The sequence below is a fragment of the Pseudonaja textilis genome, chromosome 12 (genome assembly GCF_049901715.1).
Source record: "Pseudonaja textilis isolate UNSWEBS1 chromosome 12, rPseTex1.2, whole genome shotgun sequence".
Lineage (NCBI taxonomy): Eukaryota > Metazoa > Chordata > Lepidosauria > Squamata > Elapidae > Pseudonaja > Pseudonaja textilis.
Window position 1 is genome coordinate 5,716,038 of NC_142001.1, and position 6,463 is coordinate 5,722,500.

At 52.5% G+C, this 6,463-nt stretch overlaps 1 protein-coding gene across 1 annotated transcript in view; it reads left to right on the forward strand.

The window, feature by feature from the left end:
• LOC113453015 (adrenodoxin-like) overlaps positions 1–6,463 on the forward strand; it is a 216,979-nt gene that overhangs the window by 194,598 nt on the left and 15,918 nt on the right. The window lies entirely within an intron of this gene.

Genomic DNA, 6,463 nt, shown 5'->3' on the forward strand with positions numbered 1-6,463 from the left:
GCCAAAAGGGCTGGACTTGGATAAGGGCCACGCTGGATCCGGAAGGGGAGGCAGAAGGCCGAGGGCTCTTTCGCCTAAGCCAGAGCCAAAGCCACCAACTCGCCGCCTCTTCCCAGTGCTCCTCCTGTAAGGCAGATCCCAGGCCTGCAGCCTCTCAGTTGAGTAGGAATGTCGACAAAGTCCGTGTAAAAAGGCACCAGGGAAAAAACGGTCCCTCTGTGTCTCGTTTTGGCACCCGCAGCGCCCCGAGGAGCCGAACCCGTTTGTGTCCAGGAGGTGCGGTGTGTCTCTGGAGACATTTCCTCAGCTCTCTTTCTGGCTCGTTCATGGAGAGTCAAAGCCCATTCTCTGCATACACATTTTGTTTTTTTCTCCTTTTTCATCCCAGCTAGCGTCAGCATCTGCCGCTCATCCCAAGCCTCTGACAACTCTCCCAGCTGTGTGTGTGTGTGTGTGGGTCTCCACTCAGGATCCTCGAACCAGTAGTGAGATTCAAAAATTTTTTTACTACTGGTTCTGTGGATGTGGTTTGGTGGACGTGGCATGGCTTGGTGGGCGTGGCTGGGGAAGGATACTGCAAGATCCCCATTCTCTCCCCAGCCCACTAACCTGCTTTCCAGCTCCGTTCTCCTGTGCAGGGCAACCAAAGGAGACCCAGCCGATCAGCTGGAACTCAGGAGGGAGAGAATAGATGGAGACAGGGCCAGTCAGGGGTGGCATTTGCCGGTTCTCCGAACTACTCAAAATTTCCGTTTCCGGTTCTCCGGGACCTGTCAGAACCGGCTGAATCCCACCTCTGCCTCGAACGACCGCTTCCCCTGTTTCCCGTTCCGATGTGGGGTTCTGGCTTAGTCGGGTCAACAGGATATCAGTTTGCAGACCAAACAAGTGCCTGGGGAAGACTTTGGTTCCCTCTTCAAAGTATGCGCCCTCCTCTCAGAGGCCACGGTTTTTGGACTGGGGGGAAAACAATTCTCTGTCCCCCAAAAAGACAGTCTGGGAGGGACTTGCTCCCCCCAACAGACAAGTCCTGGCGCTCCTTCCTCAAGGTTTTTGGATTTGGGAGAGCTTAAGTCAAGGGAGGACTTGCAGCTTTTCCGCAAGCAAATACTGGCACTCCTTTATTAATTACTTTATTAATTACTTTATTAATTACTTCACAACTAATCACCTAAATTCACAATTACCTAAAATCCTGGGGTTTGCTTTTGGGGTACGCTGGACAAAAAAAGCAACAGAAATTTTTCTTCCCTCCTTTCGATCATAACCCGCTTGGCTTCCTCCTTCCCTAACGAAAGGCCCCGTGCTCTGGCAAACAGCCCCCCACCCACCCCCTCCTCTCCAGATTCTTGGTCTTTCTGCGGTTAGGAAATGCACAGAGGAAGCAAGATCCAGCTGTGTTCGGCAGGAGGACCCCCTCCCTCTCACACACGCAGGCATACACACATTTCCCATGCTTTCAATTTAGAATTTAGAGGCATTCGCCTTCCTTCCAAGCAGCCTTTGAGCTCAACACTCACAATCCTTTTAAAACCGTTTTTTTTTTTTTTCCAAATGGCCAAGATCCAGGAAAACTCACCCACAGACTCAATGGGTCTGTTTGCCGGCCACGGAATCTTACCTGGGCTTGGTCCATTGGTTAGGTTAGCTTGGAGTCCCATCTGCTTGGGTGCCATATGGTTGGACGTATTATCCTTCTGGGTTCAGTTCCAAGTTGGTGACGGGGGGGGGAAAGACACTGGAAACATGGAGGTTGTTTGGAAAGTTGGTTTAACGGTGGACAGGATGACATGCCATGGAGCTCCTGGGTGAAAACAAAAGGAAGAGCTGCTGCTGAGAATCTCTGGGTTTTATGCCCTCTGTCGGGGTTTGAATTTGAGCTTGTGTTCTGGGGCAACTCTGTAGGCTGTCCTGAGTCCCAGGCTTGGTTGAGCCTTGCTGGGTGATGATGTCATGAAAGGGCTTCGGGCAATTCCTATTGTAGCTCTACCTGGAGATCTTTGTTATGTAAAATAGACTGGCCTAGGCCAGAGTAATGGTCCATTAGCAAAGGTGGTGGGTGGGTGCGGGCTACGTTTCTGCCTCTCTGACTTTCTACTTTTCTTTTTAGGGGAAATATCCTGCCTTTTTAATATTTCCTAGGATATTTCCTTTTTCTAGGAGAGGGGTGGGTGCTAACTTCTTACAGAGAAGGGCTCACAGCCCAGGGGATGGGGCGGGTGCCTGTGTGCTAATTGCCCGGGGACTAGATGCAATTTTCCCTGGATTTATCTGTTGCTTCCTATCCATCAAAAACATTCTCCTTGATGCCCCTTAAAGTCGACCTAATATTGATTGGAAATTATTTTGATTCTTACCAGCAACACAATATCACTTCCCCATTAAAAGACATGCCTCATCTAAGGCCTCTGGCATCATGGCAGGTATCCCTGCAGTTTTATGTCTCAAGACATTTAAAGAACCCAAGGAACCTCGTCCCCCCCTCGTCCCCCCCTCGTCCCCCTCTCCCTCCCTCCCTACTTCAAAACGATGCTCCATTATTTTCTTCAGCTCTTGACGGACCCTCCCCAACATGCCACCCCCTCCTCTTGATGGTCATCCCTGACCGGCTCCACTGTCCCCACATTCCAGAACGAAGCGAGGTCACCCAGCTGGCTTGCCAAGGTCCTTGGCACCGGCTCCACACCACACGCGTCCCTCATCTCTCTCTCTGCTCAAGGCTCCCCAGTGAGATAAGCAGCTGATGTTCTTGTCCCAGCCACTTCCACAGGCCGATAGGATTGACCGATTTTACAGGCCGCACGAATACCGGACAGGACATGGCAGGAGTTCATCGCTGCTCAGGGCAGCTGAGGAATCAAACCCTTCAAATCCTGGCCAGGAAGTTTGCAAAACGTAAAATAAACCCTAATAGGGTTGAAAGGGATCTTGCAAGTCTTCTAGTTCAGTGGTCCCCAACCACCGGGCCCTGGACCGGTACTGGTCCATGGATCATTTTGTACCGGGCCGTCTATTTTGCTTGGGCGCCGCCATCTTGTTTCGACGGCGCTTGAGAAAGTGCTTCCGGGTGAGCTTGTCGGTCGTCGGTTGGAAAGTGGCGTTTGGGTGATGAAGGAATCCTCGCGCCTTAGTTTCGTTGAAGGGTGGGTGGGCGGCTTCGAACGAAGAGCCGTCCCGATGGCGGCGGAGTCTCCTCTTACTCAGGAGGAGATTAAGAAAGAGCCTGAAAAGCCCATCAACCGCAAGAAGGTACAAAGGAGGAGTTGAAGGTGGTGGGGAGAAGCGGGGGACGGCTGGCTGGCCGGTCGCTCAGCTCGCCTTGCCTTGGTGGCGCGTGCTGATGCCAGTACCGATCCATGGATCATTTTGTGATGCCGGTATCGGGCCGTGGCACAAAAAAGGTTGGGGGCCGCTGTTCTAGTTCAACCCCCTGCCAAAGCAAGAGACCCCCTCCCATCCTGGACAAATGGCAGCCCAGTCTGTCCTAAAAATCCTCCAAGGATGGAGACAAGCTGCTGCACCTGGCTGGCTCCTATTGAAGAGGTTGCCCATTAGGATCCCTAAATTCCTCTCACAGTTACAGCTATTGAGCCAGGTGACACCTATCCCCGTATATTTGGGTTTTTTTTTAAGAAGAGACTGGATGGCCATTTGTCTGAAATGTTATATATAAGGTTCCTGTCTGAGCAGGGGTTGGAGTAGAAAGCCTCCAAAGTTCCTCCCAACCCTCTTCTCCTTTCCAAAGTGTTGGCTATACCCCGCAATTTGACTGTCTGCGAACGTGAAGGGTCCCTCTTCTACCCCCTCATCTCAATCATTTTTGAAGATGTCCAAGAGTCCTGAGCCCAAAGCAGAAACTGGAGACACCTCACTGCAGGCTTCCTGCGTGTCGGGTGGAATTCCATAAAGGTCCACCTGTTGAGTGCGGTGGGTCAGTTACAAATCCACCCGGTAGTGACGCTGTCAACCCCACATTTTTCTATCTTGTCAAGGAGACCCATTTTGATTTCTTTTTGACAAGACAACGGGGCCTCAGTGCTTCTCAGATGTGGCTTGGCTTCATGGTTGGCAGTAATAAAAATAAAATGCAACACAGAACAATTATTCAAAGTAGAAAGCAATATGGCCGCATCTCCAGGATCCTCCCGTGTTTAAGTTCACCTGTTAAAATGATGCATCGAGCATCTTCTGCGAGGGGGGGTTCAGTTACGCGCAGGCATTGGGCACTGTTGCACATCAGGCACCGTTCTTTTTAAATGCATCTCTCCTGCCAATCCACTCTCTTCCAAATGAAGACATCGAGATTTCCTCCAAGAGCTCGGTTGGCCCAGAAGAACATGCAGCCTCTTCTCTCTCCCTTGAAGGAGGAGTAGGCTTGTGAAGTGGGAAGTCCAACCCATAAATACCACTGACAAGCCCTGGGCAAAGTTGCCAAGTTGCCTTTGCACAAAGAATGCGCCCCCTCTTAACCTTTGCATTTCATACGAAGGTCGCAGCAGGCCTGACAGATGGAATTCTTGTCGTGTCAACAGGCGAGGACATTTTTCTCTGTCTTCTCCTAAGGACATTATTGGCCATCGCTGGTTGGCTCATCACTTCAGGAAGCCTTTAGCTCTGGGCGTGTGCTCTGCCATCATGGCTTGTTAACCACAGTTTTGGCTCAGCTCCCAACGAGCAAGCGGTACCCGAGAACAACATCTTATCACCTTCTCAGCTTGAGTTCCCACAACAACTTCAACCCTGTGGATTGACTCGCCTTGGCCTGGACAGAGGAGACGGGTTTCTACAATGTTGACCCAGAGGTGGCATTCAGCAAGTTCTGGCCAGTCCTGGAGAACCGGTAGCAGAAATTTTGAGTAGTTCGGAGAACCGGCCAATCTCACCTCTGACGGGAGATTTTAGAGTCTCCTTCCCCTGCCACGCCCACCAAGCCACGCCCAACAGAACCAGCAGTAAAAAAATTTGAATCCCAACACAGCTCCGGTTGTCTTCACTTGTGCAATTATTCAATTATTTTCCACCTTGGCCTCAAGTGCAACTGTGAAATCTCACCAATGATATGTTGGCTGACCTGGTCAGAGAGTGGGTCTCCTCAACTTCCACTGGCCATTCCAGTTGCTGTGGTCACTCCATACCCCAGCCCATGTGTGGCTCCTGGGCATTGCCTTGGTCTCTAAGACAGGCCAAACGCTGACTTGCGTGAAGACGACTTGTCAATCACAGGGCTTTTTTAAAAAAAATCAACACAGGACTTTCGTCCTCCCAAGAGGTAATAAGGAAATAAATAGGTTATAAATCATTGCTTAATAAATAAATTTCCTTTTCACTGATGGATTGGTTGATGGGAGGAGGAGAGCCTGCCTTCTACTTGGCGCTGAAATGCAAAATGGTCTCTCTCTCTCTCTCTGCTTCTTCCTGCAGCCCTTGACCCAAAGGGTCCAATCAGCTTCTCTAAGATGGGACCACTGGCCACTAGCCAGCAATGGGCAACTGACGGCCCTGGGTGCAAATGGGGTTGGGATGAACAGGGGGTGGTCTGACTGATGTGCAAGTGGGCTCTGCTTGGACTGGCCTTTTTGCTGGGTTGGTTGGTTGCTTTAGACCAACCCTGCCCCCATCCCCACCCCCATGATGGAGCAAGATGGTGGTTGACCCTCCGCGCATGGAGGGGTGGGGTGGGGGTGCTGCGTGGGAGGGAACCCCAAAAGGAAGGAGGTTGGCCTGGCAAAGCCCCCGAGGTCAGCAACACTTGTGAGGCATGCAAAAAAAGTGGGGTGGGTGGGCTTTGATCACATGGTTGCTGCTCCCGTCTTGATTTCGCCCCCCCCAGCCCTCCCCCCCCTTATTCCTGAACCCCTCCCTTGGCCTTGTGGCTGAGGCCCTGGAAAGCTCAGCTGCGGGAGTCGCGCATTCATGCGCACATATTTTGCTGGCAAGCCAAGGACAGGAGAAGCGGTGCTGACGGGGCCTTGAGGAGGAATCGTTCAAGGCGATCCAGAGAACTGACGAAAGCCGGCCCTCCTCCCCCTCCTCCTCCTCCTCCTCCTCCTGCCACAGCAGCCGCTCAGAGAAATGCTTTGCAGGAAAGCAAGAGGGAGGCGGCATTGCTGCCCAAGCACAGCTGGGGAGGCCCGGCTCAAACCCTCCCCCCCTCCAAGGCCAGCCGGGGTGGGGGGCAAGGTCGGGTGCCCCTCCTGCGTGTGCTGCTTGGGAGGGCAGCTCGTTGGCCTCCCTGGCTTCCCCGTCTCAAGGCCTGCAGCTTCAGGGACGGAGCCCCACAGCTAAACTCCGGCGGGGAGCAACGGCAGCCTTCGTGTGTGTGTGTGTGTGTGTGTGTGTGTGTGTGTGTGTGTGTGTGTGTGTGTGTGTGTGTGTGTAACGCCAGGCAGGGGCTCAAAGGCCGGCCAGGGCGCCAGACTTGCAATGGCAGCCCCCCCCATAGTTCCTTCCACACTGCCCTGTT